The sequence below is a fragment of the Vicugna pacos genome, unplaced genomic scaffold, assembly GCF_048564905.1.
Source record: "Vicugna pacos unplaced genomic scaffold, VicPac4 scaffold_21, whole genome shotgun sequence".
In the NCBI taxonomy this organism is placed as follows: Eukaryota; Metazoa; Chordata; class Mammalia; order Artiodactyla; family Camelidae; genus Vicugna; species Vicugna pacos.
Window position 1 is genome coordinate 8641564 of NW_027328742.1, and position 16860 is coordinate 8658423.

A 16860-nucleotide genomic window follows, 5' to 3' on the forward strand; every position below is an offset into this window, starting at 1 on the left:
TCATTTGCAGGCATAGAATAATAAATTATCATTTAATGATGAATCTTAAATATTATTATGTGTTACATATGATAACAATGATAATTGGGTTTGATCCTATTTCTTCAATATCAATGTTCCTTTAACTTTAGTGACCTTTTCCAGAGTCTCATTGTTCTTTCAGGATTTCTACCCTTCATTCATGATTTTGTTTTCTTCTGTGAAATGAATACCCCTAATCAATTCTTTCAGTGAAAGTTTCTCTGTTTTCACTTGTCTGAGAATTTCCTGTCTTAACTTTCATTCTCAAAGAACAATTTATTTAGGTATGAATGTAGACAGACAGATACTTGCATTCAGTATTTAAAAATCTTTCAACTTGGTATGTGAAGGCAGGCATTCAAATCCCACCCTGCCACTCAACAGCCACATGGCAGGGTGAGTTAGACATCACTGTTCCTGGAGTGGCACTTCTACTTCTTTAGCTAAGACTTCAGAATAAGTCCATATCTGTTAGTTTTTTTTTGGAGAAATCAACTAAATTACCTGCATAAAAGGTGTTTGCCAATTACCTTGTCTATTTCTGCCTATTCCTGATCCTGTCCCAGACAGCGATGCCCATCAAGGAGGACTCTGATAAAAGCTCTGGATTTTAGAGAGGAGACAGGTTCAGTATAAAAGAAAAACATAAAACTCAGACGATCATCAGAATTTCAAGTTGAAATTCTTTGTGTGGTTCCCATAAAACTCTTAGGGTAAACAGTAATTTGAAATTATGGAAAATATGACTGAGGCTTGCAATTTGCTTTCTGATCCCCAAGTGTTCCAATTAATTCTGAAAAAAGTGATTCCCAATGCCACACTCATTCCTGCTGCTCTTCAGTCCTTCTGAGATCTGCTTTAAGGGCAGTTCCCTGCCTCCCATATCCTACTAGAAATATGGTTGCCTTTGTGGGCTTGGAGAGGCATTAATGAACTCTCTCAATCAGAGTTTGAGAAAATAGGTGCCTATTAGAACCAGAAGTAAGTCTTTGTGTTTCTACTTTAGTTTCAGTCAAGAGGAGATTTTATTAAAGTCTCAAACTGATGCCCACAAATTTGTACCTTGTTTGCTCAAAATATGTACAAGCAATCCTTTCTGTTTTCAGTATCAGAGTTTGAACGGCAACTAATTTTCTGGACAAAAAACTTATTGAAATTCTATTGCTCTTTCTGGACAACATTTTACAGACCCGTTGCTAGAGCAAAAGAACCAAGAAAGGCAAACACTCTGTTCACCCCACACAAACATAAGGACATGTCTTCATGCATAAGACAGAGCTGATCCTAAATATAAGACTTCTTATCCTCAGAGCACAGGAATCTAAGAGCCACCTAAGGAAGATATTCAAATCCTTCCTCTGACCTGACCCAGCAGCCAGATCAGCTGTGATTTTCCTTCTCTGTAAACATGAACTCTTTATAATCTTATTTTTTTAATCTCTTTCCACTTATCAGCACTACTGCTTTACCTCAGTTGGTTACATCTGGATCCCACATAAGTTTCTGAGCTTGTGAGTTAAAGATATTTCAGATCCAACAGGCAATCATTAAGTGACATGTAATAAATGAGACCTTCTGCAAGTGAAATCTCAAATCCAATTTCCTGCTATGTCTTTATAACTTTGAAATTCCAACATCCTGATCTTTGTCTTTCCATTATTTTCTGTCCTGGTAACCACCACCTCTCTCTTTCTGGGTGCTGAAGAGTATGAGGACTCTCCTGAGCCACCTTGCTGCTGTCATACAAACAGATATCCTTTTTCCTCAGAGTATTTTTTGTAACACTTCTTGCAGAGAAGCTGCAACTAACCACCAACTCCTGTTCTCCAGTGGAGGTTGTGACATTTTGGCAGGAAACTGATAGGTAGAGATGGATCAGATTCTCAATGAAGTGAAACAACTGTGTTTTAGGAAACACCTCACTTATGACCTTCTGTGCTGCTCTGTGTGAACTCTGTACCCATGCATACAAGTTCCAAAGAAAGGTCACGTATAGTGTCTTCATATTTTCTTTTTTATATAAATTTCATGTTATATGTATTTTACTATAATTTTTATTGAATGAAAGATTCTTACAATTCTGTAGTGCTTTACAGTTTTCAAAAGTTTCACAAATAATTTGGTAGAATCCCATAATAACCCTTTTCTTCTACACCATCTTGCCCCTCCCCTTTCCCTCTCCCCAATGGTAACCACTAATTTGTTCTCTATATCTGTGTCTGCTTTTTCATTTTATTCACTAGTTTGTTGTATTTTTTAGATTCCACATATAAGTGATATCATACAGTATTTGTCTTTCTCTTTTTGACTTATTTCACTTAGCATAATGCTTTCCAAGTCCATCCATGTTGCCACAAATGGGAAATTTTGTTCTTTTTTATGGCTGAGTAATATTCCATTTGCATATACACTGCATCTTCTTTATTCACTCACCTGCAGATGGACACTCAGATTGTTTCTATACCTTGTCAACTGTAAACAGTGCTGCTATGAGCTTTGGGGTGCATGTATCTTTTCAAATTAGTGTTTTGGGTGTTTTTCTGGATATATGCCCAGGAGTGGAGGTGATGGCTCAGTGGTAGTTCTGTTCTTTTTCCCTCCTAGAACACCCTTCTTAAAAGAGCCTTGTTGCTTGCTTTCCTTCTCCTTCAATTTGTTGCTTTTATGAATTTTGTTGGTATTATTATTAAAATGTGAACTTCCTGTCTTCCAAATTCCATTTGAAACACTATGGACTTACAGCATAGTCTGTTCACTAGAATGTGGGTGCCACAAAGGCAGGTGTTTTTGAAGGTTTTGTTCATTTTGTAACTGAAGTGCCTAATCACACAATATGCTGAGTACTAAGAAATACTTGTCTTATGAATATCTAGTCTGACATCTGCAAAGACATGAGAAGGAGACAGGACAGATATTATTATGTCCATTTGCAAATGAGAAAAATGATGTGAATCTTGGTTAAGGATCACTGTATGTTATCAGTAACTATTATTAGCATATTCAGCAAATATTATCTAAGTACATAATGTTCTTGGTAAAGGAGATATAGGTGCAAAATAACTTGTCACTATCTTTCTAAAACTTATAATAAAGTAATGTAGAAATGAAACAATAATTGTGTAGGTTTTGAAAAATATTAACCAAAAGTGAACAGACAAAAATAAAAGCATCTGGGGAGAAAGGAGGAGAGGACTCAGGATAGTTAAGTGGCGAAGACGAGCTAAAAATCCATCAGGATTGTAATTCCGCTGGATAAATACAATTGTGATTAATAACTTAAATACTAACCACACCAAAGTTACTTCTTTTCTTTATCAACATATTATGTCTTTACTGTAGACTGTTCTCAAAATACTGCCTGAGAATTCATTTGATTTGATAATTCTTTATTCATTTATTTGACATATATGACTGTGCCTTTTTAAAGTGTGATTCTAGAAGCATCTTCATTAGAGTCTCCTGTATAATTGTTAAATGTGAAGATTCCAGTATCCCATGTGACGCTTTCTGAAACCAACTTTCTGTCAATTTGCTTGATTAAAAAGCTTCTCAAATAAATGCTTTGTACACTAAAGTTAAAAAAAGTCCTTAGCTCTTCTAAGAATCTGATGTCACGAAAAGCTCTGTAGGGATACAGAGATGAGTGCAAGTTTGCAAATAATTCATTCTTTCGTGCTCATACTATTTTTTTTCTTTTCCTTTTTGCAATTCAGTATGCTTAGAAGTCACAGTACAGTAATGAACTATACTTTGTCCTGGACACTGAGGAACTAATATATGAGTAGAAAGGGGATACTTTATGGGGATATAATGTGCTCAAAATAGAGTATGTAGGGCATGCATGAAGCAAATAGTAGAGAGGGATTAATTCATACCCATGTATGACAGGAATGGGCTGAGACATTCTCAGAAATGACTGGCTTTTAAACTGAGCCTTATAGGGGAAAAACAGTGCAGGGAGGTAGGGGATATGCAGCTTTGGTGTACAGATAGGTAGAACTGTAGGTATAATTATGGTTATCTATAGGTACAGCCTGTAGGTAAGAGAGAGAAATGCAATAGTAATTTGTTATATAGACAGCTTAGATAATGGCTTAGGCATAAGTATACTTATCAGTAGGTACAGCCATTAGTACAGGTGAACCTAGGGTAAATATGATAGTAGTGCAGTATAGAGAAAATGGAAATAATAACTCAGTAGAAGTACAACATTGGGTTATGGCAGTATTTATTTGGGATAGTATCTGGAGGGGAAGAGGAAAATCATTTCAATAGTCAGTAATGCGATTTGCACCTTCATGTCTGCTTTCATTGCATTTGTTCCAGATGCAGGCACAGACTCAGAGAATGCCCATCACCAATGACAGTGTGATAACAGAATTCATTCTTCTGGGGCTCACAGATCACCCAGAGTTCCAGCCGCTGTTCTTTGTGCTGTGTCTGGTTGTTTACTTTGTCACCCTCCTAGGCAACCATGGTGCTGGTAATCAGACTGGACTCTCGCCTGCACACGCCCATGTACTTCTTCCTCACTAACCTGGCCTTTGTGGACTTGTGCTACACCTCGAATGCAACCCCACAGATGCTGACTAACCTGTTGTCAGATAGGAAGACAATCACCTTTGCTGGCTGATTTGCACAGTGTTACCTTTTCATAGCACTATTCCTCACTGAGTTTTACTTGCTGGCAGCAATGGCCTATGACTGCTAAGTGGCCATATGCAGCCCTCTGCACTACAGTATGAAGATGTCCAGGCATGTCTGCCTTTGCTTTGCCACATCCCCTTATGTCTGTGGTTTCTCCACAGACATAGGCTGTTCCAGGCCATCCAGAACTTCCACTTGAACTTCTGTAGATCCAATTTCATCAACCTCTTCTACTGTGCTGACCCGCCACTCATCAAGCTTTCTTGTTCTGACAGTTATGTCAAAGAGCTTGCCATGTTCTTATCAGCTGGCTTCAACCTCTCCAATTCCTTCACCATCATCCTGGTGTCTTATGCCTTCATCATTGCTGCCATTCTCAAGATCAAGTCAGCAGAGGGAAGGCACAAGGCATTCTCCACCTGTGGTTCCCACATGCTGGCCTTAACCCATTTTATGGGACTCTCTTCTGCATGTATGTAAGACCACCATCAGAGAAGACTGTTGAGGAATCCAAAATAATAGCTGTTTTCTACACCTTTGTAAGCCCAGTTCTCAACCCACTGATCTACAGTCTGTGAAACAAAGACATAAAACGAGCATTGAAGAGAGTCCTCAGATGAGATGAAATATGGTCACCAAGGTAGCAACACCTCCAATTTCCAATAAACCATAAACTCTAAATTCTTGGCTAAATATCTTTGCATTTTATGATGAGTTTTAATATTCTTTATGGATATGTCTCAGACGTCCTCGGGTCTGAGAGAAAATGAGTTGCACTTATTAGTCTAGGCGCTTTCCACTCAATGTTTTGTCCGTGGACCAGCATAAATGTGAGATCATACAGTGTTTATCTTTCCATTTGTCTGACTTATTTCACTTAACATAATGACCTCAAGGATCTTTCATGTTGTAGCAGATAGCAATTTACTTTTATTTTTAGGCTGAATAATGTTCCGGTGTTGTGTGTATGTGTGTGTGTGTGTGTGTATGATATTATCTTTATGTATTAATTTATTGATTGGCCCTTAGGTTGTGTCCATGTCTTGGCTGTAATGAATAATGTTGCAATGAACATGGAGCAAAAACCTCTTTTAGGTCATGATTTTATTTCCTCTGGATATACTTCTAGTCCAGAAATGCACTTACTGAAGCATACGGTAGTTCTATTTTTGAATTTTAAAGACATCTCTGTATTGCTTTTCATAGTGAATATACCAATATGCATTTCCATCAGTAATGAGTTCCCTTTTCTCCACATTCTTTCCAGTACTAGTTATCACTTTTCTGTTTGATACCAGCCATTCTGACAATGCAAATGTATATCTAACTGTGACTTTAACTTCCATTCATCTCTTGACGTGATTTTGAGCACCTTTTCATCTACTTTTTGGCCATTTGTATGTCTTCTTTTGGAAAAATATTTATTCAGGTCCTTTGCTTATTTTTTTAAAAATTAAATTATTTACTTTTTAAATTCAATTTCATGGGTTTCAGTTTTAGTTTTGTGAATATATGTGATTGCTTCTTAATTATACATGGTTTACCAATACTTTGGTTAAAAAAAATTGCAAATATTTTCTCCCCAAACCATAGGTTTCATTTTCATTTTGCTGATTGTTTCTCTTCTTGTGCAAAAGCTTTAAACTGAATGTAGTCTCATGTGTCTAATTATGTTGTTGTTACCTGTCTTTTGTTGTCATACACAAAACACCATCACCAAGACCAAAAATTCAAAGAGTATTTCCACTCTGTTTCCTTCTAGGTATTTTATCATTGCACATCTTATGTTTAAGTCCTTAGTCCATTTCAGATTAATTTTGGGGAATGATGTATGATAGGAGTTCAGTTTAATTCTCTTGCATGTGGTTGTCCAGTGTTCCCAACACCATTCATTGAAGACACTAACCTTTCCTCATTGAATATTTTTGGCTCCCTTTTCAAAAATTTATTGGCCACATATGTAGGGGTTTAATTCTGGGCTTCCAGTTCATTGGTAAATGTGTACATTTTTAAATATCTGTCCCATACTGTTCTCATTACTACAGCTTTGTAAAAGAATTTGAAATCAGGGAACCAGGAAGTTTGATGCCTTTGGCTTTGTTCTTTCTCCATATCCCTTTGACTATTCAGGGTCTCTTGTAGTTCCATATGAATCTTAGGGTTGTTTATTCTGTTTCTGAAAAAAATGCCATTGGAGTATTATAGGGATTGAATTAAATCTGTAGATGGCTTTGAGTAGTATGAACATTTTAACTATTCCAGTCAATTAACATGAGGTATCTTTCCGTTTATGTCATCTTCAATTATTTTCTTCAATGGCTTATTGTTTTCAGTATACAACCTTTCGACATCTTAAATTTATTTCTAAGTGTTTTATTGTTTTTGCTGCTATTGTGAGGTTGTTTCCTTTCTTTCTTTCTTAAATAGTTCATTGTTAGTATATAGAAATGTAACTGATTTTTACATGTTGATTTTGTATCCTGCAATAAAAAAATAAAATTTTTATTAGTCCTAATAGTTTTGGGGTGGACTATTTAGGGTTTTCTATATATAAGGTCATATCCGCAAACAGAGACAATTTTATATTTTCCTTTCTGATATTGGATGCTCTTTTGTCTTTCCTAATTGCTCTAGTTCAGACTTCTAGTACTATGCTGACTAGGAGTGGTGATAGTGGGTACCTTTGTCTTACTTCTGATCTTAGAGGAAAAGTTTTCAACATTTGACTATTGAGAATGATGTTAACTGTGGACTTGCCATGAATGGTCCTTATTATATTGAGATATATTCTTTCTATACTCAATTTGTGGAGAGTTCTATCTTGAAAGAATTTTGAATTTTGTCAAGTGCTTTTCCTGCATCTGTTGAGATGATCATATGGGTTTTATTTTTCATTCTATTAATTTATACAACCATTTCTTCACAAAAACCTACTCCCTGTGGAGAAGGTATATAATTGTAATATGGCATAAATGAATTTGAATATTTTTTTCTAAGATTTGATATGTGTCCTTTATGCAACTGATTTAACTTCATTTGGTCAGTAATAATAAAAACATAGGATTTTTGAAGCTTTATTTTATTAATATGTAATTTTCATGCAATAAAGTGTATTCACTATAAGCACAGTTCAATGTGTTTTGACAAATGTGTGTGCCCATATGACTACCACCACAATTGAGATATAAAACTTTTCACCACTCCCCAAATTTCCTTTTTATTTCTTTGTGGATAGTTTTTTCTTTGCATATCCAGCCCTTGTTAACCACAGATCTGCTTTACTAACTATAATTAATATAAATGAAATCAAAATATGCCTAGCCATTTTTATGTAGGTTCTTAAACTTAACAAAATTTTTTGGGAATTATCCAGTTGTTGGCTGGACCAGTAATTTGACATATTTTCTGTTACTGAATAAAATTATATTTTTTAAAAAAAATTGAAGTACATTGTTGTGTTAATTTCTGGTGTAACAGCATAGTGATTCAGTTTTATATATATGTGTGCATGTGTGTGTGTCTGTGTGTGTGTGTGTGTTTGTATGTATGTATGTATGTATGTAACACATTATATATATATACATTCCTCTTCATACTCTTTTTCCTGATAGGCTATTACAAAGTATTGATTATAGTTCCCTGTGCTCTACAGTAGGACCTTGTTGTTTATCTGTTTTATATATAGTAGTTGTATCTGCAAATCCCAAACTCCCAATTTATCTATCCACCCCTCTTTAGCCCTTGGTAACCACAAGTTTGTTGTCTATGTGTGTAGGTCTGTTATGTTTTGTTAACAAGTGATTTGTCTCATTTATTTTTAGATTCCACATATAAGTGATATAATATGGTATTTTTATTTCATTTTCTGGCTTCATTTAGAATGATATATCTGCAAGTCAATCCATGTTGCTTCAAAGTGCATTATTTTATCCTTTTTATGGCTGAGTAGTATTCCATTGTATACATATACCACATCTTCCTTATTCAGTCATCTGTCAATGGACATTCCAGTTGCTTCTATGTCTCGGGTATTGTAAATAATGCTGCTATGGACATTGGAGTGTTTATATCTTTTGAATAAGATTACATTTTTTAAGATAGACCATAATCATTTACCCATCCATCTGTTATTATAATATGGGTTGTTTCATTAAGTATCAGACTTTCTAACGTACCAGGCTAATGACAGTGTGATTTCAAGGGCCAAAGACAATTCTTCCAACTAACTGACATAAACTCACACAGAACAGATATTATTATGACAGTTGAAAATCATGACTTTCTACCCTCATAAATGAAAGAAGCATTGTTCTGTCTTCCTCACTTGATCAAAGCACTGTGGATATGAAGCCATCACCTATGAGTTACATTGCTAGACTTTTGTGAGTAGAAGTAATCATTTTCTCCATTGTGTTCCTATTCTACTTTGTAACTAAAATGTTTAGTCAGTCTCACACTATGTTCAATATTGTGGCCAAAAAATCAAATAAAGTTGTGAAGTTGGCATGAGTGTTAGAAGATCATAATAAGTAGTTTAGCAGCTCTTGACAAACCATGGTGCATTTACCTTTTAATGGAAGAAGCTGCTGCTCAGCTTTAGTCATGTATTTCCATGCCAGAATGCAAGCCATGGGGAGTCAGATTAGTTCAATTAAAAAAAAATTCATAATACTGTAATTCACACAAAATTTGTCAGTTTGAAAACATCATGTGAACAAAACAAAACACATTGGTGAGTGAAATCTTGCTCTATTTTTTCAATACATTTCCTTAGTAAATATTTATGGGTAACTTAGCATTTTGCCATTACTATACTGAATGCTGTGTATATAGTGAACATGAAATCGCAGTCTGCTATCCTCTTGGAATTAATAGTCTGGAAAAGAAAACAAATCTTGAGTGAAAAAAAAATAAAGCACTATATTTACAGTTAAGATTGTAAGGAATGTCATAAAGAAACAACAAGGTAAGATAAGCTGGAATAATTGTGGTGGTGAGCAGGTTTCATTTGGGTAAAGAAATTGACCTTTAAGTCATTTAAATGATAGGTAGGCAAGATGTTGAGGAAGTCCGGGCGAAACAGTATTCATGGTAGTGACAAGAGCTGTGGGAATGGCCTGAGTCTGAAAGAGGTTCTCACAAGACCAGTAAATGGCTAAGCAAACAGATGAGGGTGAGAAAAATATCTAGAGGTAGATCATGGTAAAAGCTTTGATTCAATACATCATGGAAAGATTCATATGTCTTTTGCTTTCACAATTACAGTAATAAATATTTAAGCATATGATTATATCATTTTTATCTTTGTACCTCTTGGATCAGAGGATAATTGAATACTTTGTAAATAGGAAGAAAACATAGACACACTGTTTTTACTTTTAGCCTGTGTATTTTCATGTGAGTTCAACTAAATAAAATATTGCTAAATTATATGCTCACCAGGTTTTCCATAAAATATTACTTTCCAACACTTGGGCCCAATACCTTAAACTCACTCTACTACAATTCATTATGACATCATTTCCAAATGATTTTACTCACCAGGTTTTATCATTTAACCACTTTATTCCAGATATAAAGTCTTTTTAGCAAACATTCACTCAAAAGTAGTTTTGTAGAAGGCATTTACAAAACATGATTCAGACTGGGAAGATATCATAGAAACATCCATGTCTATGAATTATGTAATCATTTTATATCTTTATTAATTATTCTATTGATCTGAGTAGAACAAGTGGTGATCCATGATGCAGAAATTCCATGAGAATAAACTCCTGATCACCCAAAGCAGTCAGCTCAAAAAGATTACAAACTGATGCAATCCTGCTGTGCAAATCCCAAGACTCCAATGAGTATGACTCCACATAATCACTATTTTCCCTGGAGTTTTCTCTTACAGCAATGTTATAATTATTTCCTCAGAGTGTGCTGAAAATGCTTTAGGGGTAAAAGCTCCCAATTACAAGGTGGGTATAAATCATTCTCAGCAATTCATCACTTGGACCACTAGTGTCTCTGAGAGAATCTTTCCTTGGGTCAGGTAGGGATGAAAATTCTGACTTCTGTTCTTGCATTTTCTCTTCTTGTTTCACTTCTGGGTCTTCATCAGTAGGAGCCTAGTGACAACAAAAGCAGCTTTGAATGAGAGCTGAATTTCTTAGACAGTTAAAATTAGTCTTTATGTACTGCTTATTTAGATTGGTCACTATAAAATATAACATTTTATTGGAATCGTGTCTTTACACCAATCATTTTCCTTTACAAGTAGCATTCTTTCCATCCATTCAATAATTAAACACATGTTAAATAACCATATTACAGTAAGCACTTGACAATCTTTTAAACATTTTTAGAATAATACTGTTGAAAGAACAGTTCTTCTCAGAAAATATTTGTGGAATAATTCAAATAAGAAACAGACAAACTGAAGCAGGAATTATACTCATCCTAGCCAAAAAAAAAAAGTAACCTCATAGAACTTTATAAATCTCTCTTTAAACTATTGAGGAGAGAGACTTCGGGGGCAAATTTACATATTAACTTAGAGATACATGACTAGTAATGAGGTTAGGATTTGTAACTACATAAATGAATGCAATAAATAATGGGAATTTAAAAATTATTTAATCAAAGTCTGATATTGAATAGATGAGGACTCTGAAGTCCACAGAGGAAAATCCCTAACAACAAGATAAAAAGACTTGGAAAAGCACAAGAGTTTTTACTAGTTTTTACTTCCATTGACTAGTACGAAGCCACGATGTGCAGCATGATCTAAATTACGTTCATGGTTTGGAATCAGTAAATGTATCTCGCCCTTAAATTTATGAGATGTTGGAATGGAGAGGTAGGAGGAAGATGCTGGAGCTCATTATGGTAGAGTAGACAAGGAAGGTGCTCCTTCCCGGGAAGTTAATATTCCCTTGAGATGCATGGCTCCACCAACCACATGACTTAGCTACCATTTTCTTCATTGCCTACCTTAAAATATCACTATTTGCCCAGCTATTCTTGCAGACTGATCTATGTCTTAATGACAAATTGAGGCAGTTTCTAGACTGCAACCAAACTTCAATAACCCTTACATATATTTTCCCTGATCCCTTTCTTGGGTTCAGTATCTCCTATTCTCCCACTCAATCCATTTTATGGGGCTACAAAATGGTGGCCCTATGCATGTGCGATAGCTAGTGAATGTGACAGCATTTCATTGTTATTCCGCTACATCAGACATATACATGTCAATTGAACCCTGAAGAGGGAAAACTTTTCCTCAATAAATATTTAAATGAGTAGCATTTCTGTTACCAGTGACACTTGTAAAGATGAGCTTTGCAATTTCATCGATTGATTTTTTTGAGGAGGAGAAGAGGAAATTCCAGGAACTCCAAATTTTCACCAAATATTGACCATGTTGACAAATTTACCATAAATGGCACCTCCGGTTTTTTGCTCAGGGATTCCAAATAAATTATGATTAATGCTTTTTTCCTTGCATCTTTGCATAATAAAAAAATTAACATCTGTGAGTATCAATATCTTTGGGAATCAAATTCATTAGCATAAACAAGTTTATGTTTTCTTTTTTGCCTAGTTATTTATTTTAATTCCAATCCAAAAGAAAGCAACTTGATATTGGTGAGTGAATTTAAACTAATGTGGATTTTATTTCAGTTATATTTCTTGAAATAAAGAACACAGACTTTAAAATACTCATTGCTACCTACACTGACTACTAATGACCCAGAGCTTTCAAATTGGACACTAATGTCATAAGAAAAAACTGTTTAGAAGAGTGTCTGGTTCCCTGCCTCCCTAAAGTTTAATTAATTTTTTGTGTGTGATATTTCTCTTACAGAGATCAAAATATTCATGGCTATTTTAAAGTGGATTCAGCAATCTCTCCAGTAATTTAATATGAATTATTCAGTATTGTATGCTGGAAAAGGATTTAGAAGATGAAAGAGTTACGGAAATAAAATTTTGATACTTACTGCATAAGTATCAAATAAATAAACAATATTTCTAACTACAAGGGCACATTGGGTGCAGTTAAAATTAATTAGGGAGCTATCAAAGACATCCCCACAGCCATTAAACATGAGACTCTGACACATCCCAGCAGCACCCACTCTTCAACAGCATAATCTTCAGTTGAGTTTCTTTTAAGTATTCTAAAATCATTCAGATACTTACTTTCAGTGGGGGAAAAAAAAGACTTTAGTTCTAATGTAACTAGCTTGAATTTATCATTTAAATTTCTCAAAAATATTTAAAATTTGCCAACTATATTTTTCATACTCACATTTCAGATCTCAAAGATTTTTATTGAGATATTGAGAATCACATTTTCCAGGTACTTTGGGCCTTTAAATGTGAACCAGGCAAGAAACTCAATTAGAGTGGTCTTGGGAACTGGGTCATGGATGGCAAGATAGAGCTAAAAAAATGGGGAGGAGGAGAATCTTAGAGAGGCATGATATTTTTTTTTAAAGAGCTTAATATGTACTAATTTAAAAGCAGAAAGATTAAAATGTGTGCAAATTTTATGAGAATGTTTAAAATATTTAGAGCTTGTCTTAGGGCATATCTACATTTAGGTTAATTTACCATGTGCCTTGTCCCAAATAGAAACTTAAGAAACAACCATTTTTGTTTGATGCAATATGATGAGCAAAGAAGAACTAGCACTTGGGATTCAGCTGTATAGGTTATGTTTTTGAGGGTAGAAATATTTTGTGTCTACCTGTGACTTATGTGCAGAGCTCTGATGTCACACTGTGTGCTAATTCCCTCAGAGTTCTTAGATCTTTCCTGTTTCTTTCTATTCCCTCTATATTTGTGGGGTTCTTCCATGTTCTGTATTTTTTCCCAAGGATTTTTTTTGAGAGTGCAATTCCACGATATATTCAATAGTGCTTTAGTTCCCTACTAGTGGTATTACTAATGAAGATGGTTTTCCAAATAGTACATAATATACCTTCCTCATATTTTGCTCAGCTGGTGAGGTGCAAGAATTCTAATGATGTCTGGTGCTCAGTGTAGAATTAGGGATTATTAACCTAAAGAGAACACTTAAGATTCTCCAGACTCGTTGAATGAGGAAACTTGGGAAAGGCTGCATATTCTTACCCTGCTCTGTAATTTCCCACTTACATGGACATATAAAAGGCTCTGAGATTTCCTGCAACAACAACAACAATAAAAAAAATTTTCTCTCTCCCTTGTTCTTTATTTCCCCAAAACTAAGTATTTTCCAAACTTGTTTTTTAACATAGACCTATTTTGTTGCCTAATGTCCATTTGTTTTGCTAAATGGTTTTGAAAATACTCATCTAAAAACTTAGGTGACAGCAAGCTTCACATTTATTTGTACCCATTTTCCCCATTCCTAATTGTACTTACTTTATATCAACTACAGGATTCTTCTAAAGGTAAAATAAAGCAGAGTAGCGTAATTGTGCTGTAAAACTGAAGTGCCTATGTAAATGAGAGGAAGTACTAATAATAAAACAGCCTTTTCTTCTTACAATGTAGAGTGTGGTTGCTGAATTTATATATAAGAAAGGATAGGAAACAGGATGATTAAATTATTTTATATTTTATCATCTTTATTTTTGCCTGTATTAGTTGTTAAATGTAATATGATGACCAAACAAGTGCTAATATTTATGGCATAGTTGTATAAATTTAAAGATTAGGTAAGTATCTTTATGCCATTAAAATGGAAGATTTGCATATACGAAGTGTATGTTTTCCAAATGGACTCATCAGTCTGGTGAAAGGGCTCTGGAAAGAGCATTTCTGTCATTTATAAATCCCAGCTCCCTAATAATTGTACTTTCGTCCCAAAGGCCAAAGCTGTAGATTTAAGCTGCAAATTACTTCTTTTACAAATTAACAGGGAATTTTTGTTCAAATGCATCACCATAACATGGATGTAACATACATAAACACATACATTCCAAAATAATTCAAAAATATGCTTCCTTGTAGCTATCAGGAGTATTCATACTTCTTGTCCTGTTATGGGTACTGTCAATTTGTTTGGCTACTTGCCATTTTAAAATGTTTTAGTTGACACAACAGACCAACCCTACATTGATACAGGTTATTGTCAATTTCTCTTGAAAGCTTTCTGCCTCTCATGAACTCTTCATCCTATCTAAAAGTCCTCCTTACACTTGTCCTTCTAGAAAAGTCTTAGTTATCCTTCAAGCCCTAGTTAAAGGTTATCATTCTGTGATCCATATCCTGATTCCAGAGCACAATTAATTACTGTGTTCAAATCTTGTTATTGAACTAATTACTTCTAACTTTAGTTTTCTTTTCATATATCTCCTTCACCATGAAGGCACCAACCTGATGTTTCAAGTCAAGCACTGTTACTAGTTATTTTTAATTCCCTGGCAAAGTGATTTGCACACATATAGTGTTGACTGTTCTTTATGTACAAAGATTATCTTATTGTAATGATGAACTCATACAAGATCATAAAAATATTACAAGATCAAAGTAGGTAACTTCTGAGGGTACTTGGTTCAATCTCTAGGAACAGTTTAGATACTGCAAATATAATTGATGAATTGTTATTTGAATCTCAGTGGATCAAGCCTAGAGATTTCTTTTGTTATGCTCTGGTTAAAGATAGGTTTAAAACTTGAATTATTTGCCAGCACTATATTTGATAAGTTTCACATAAAAATAATAATAATGAATTCTGATATCTATTTAAAATTGGATGCGTAAGATCTTGGAACACAGGGCCAACATTACCATTCAGGTAAAAGTCAACTGGCCTTTGTGTCTGCTGACTCTTTAGTCTGGAACAGCCCTCTAGTTTCCTTCAGTCACTCTTATACCCAACCTACTTCACACACTTATTCTCTAATTGGTCCCTTAGGCATTCCAGTTGTGATTACTTATCTTATTTATTGTATCACTTATAAAATAACACATGAACCCACTGAGGATCCATAATGAAAATTTATTCTCCAGACTCCTGGCACAAGAATTTCTCAGTCTATTCTTTCATTATAATCAATATTATCTGGAATGATAATTTTATCTGAAAGTGTAATCTTTTCATTATAATTAGTGGCACCTAAACTTTATACTAAGGATAATTCTCTCTCTTGATTAGTTTCTTTTCTTTTCCTTTTTTTGGGGGTGGGGTGGGTTGAGATAATTAGGTTTATGTGTTTATTCTTAGAGAAAGTACTGGGGCTTGAACCCAGAACCTCATGCATACTAAGCATGTGCTCTACTACCTGAGCTATACCCTCCCCCAGATTAGTTTCTTTTTATAACTTCTGGGCATTATAATTCTGTAATGAAGATGGTTGAACTATTTGTATGTGCTCTCAGAAAATTTAGAGTCAAATTTGTGTTCCACCAACAGCTCAAATTTGCCAACTGTTTTTGTATGCTGTAAACTCCTTAAACTTTTTCTGGGATAAATGAAAAACAAATAAATTAATTAATAACTGAAGAAAACTGTGGTCTAAGTTTGGCCACTTCCCTTTTCCTCTATCCAAGTTTCTCTTGCTTTATTCACACAAACTCTTCTGAGTGAAAATTCCTTCATGAGTAATTCATACAGGACTTTGTTATTTCCAAATCTGGAGTCTTTATGTTTGGTCTTTTCACATAAGAATACCACAATCTCCTGTATTTTTGGATATAGTAGTAAAATAGCTCCTGCAGAATTTTCTTCAAATCTCTATAATTTGGAGCTCTCTAATACAGCAAGTAATGAGTGCGATTCTCAAAGGTCAGACTTCTAAATATGCACACACTGTTAAGATCTGCAAAAGGGTTTTCTATCACATGTTACTGTTTTGTCTCAAAATGTTCCTCGGATCAATGATAAAGCCCATAATTTTGTACTAAATCATAGGTGGCAGTTAGTGGTTCAATTGACTTTAAATAAACTTTAGATCATAATTCCCTCCTTCTCCAACAAGTTGGAGTCACAGGAGCCATCCTCTTTGGGAAACATCCGCACATTATACACCTAGATATTACAGGCTATGATCTTCTTAAAAGTCCTACTTCCTACAGCTCCTGACTCTGTCTAATAATTGCTATGTGTGACAGTAGTTGAGAGTAGAAGAAAAAGAGAGAGAATGAGAAGCATATGATGGACTTCTCATTCACTTCTTAATTGATTTTAATTCATCTAAGTGAACA

The 16860-nt window shown here is 34.6% G+C and overlaps 1 pseudogene; it reads left to right on the forward strand.

Annotated features, from left to right (window-relative positions):
* Positions 1 to 4368: 4368 nt before the first annotated feature.
* Positions 4369 to 5288, forward strand: LOC140694295 (olfactory receptor 5M11-like; annotated as a pseudogene).
* Positions 5289 to 16860: the final 11572 nt, after the last annotated feature.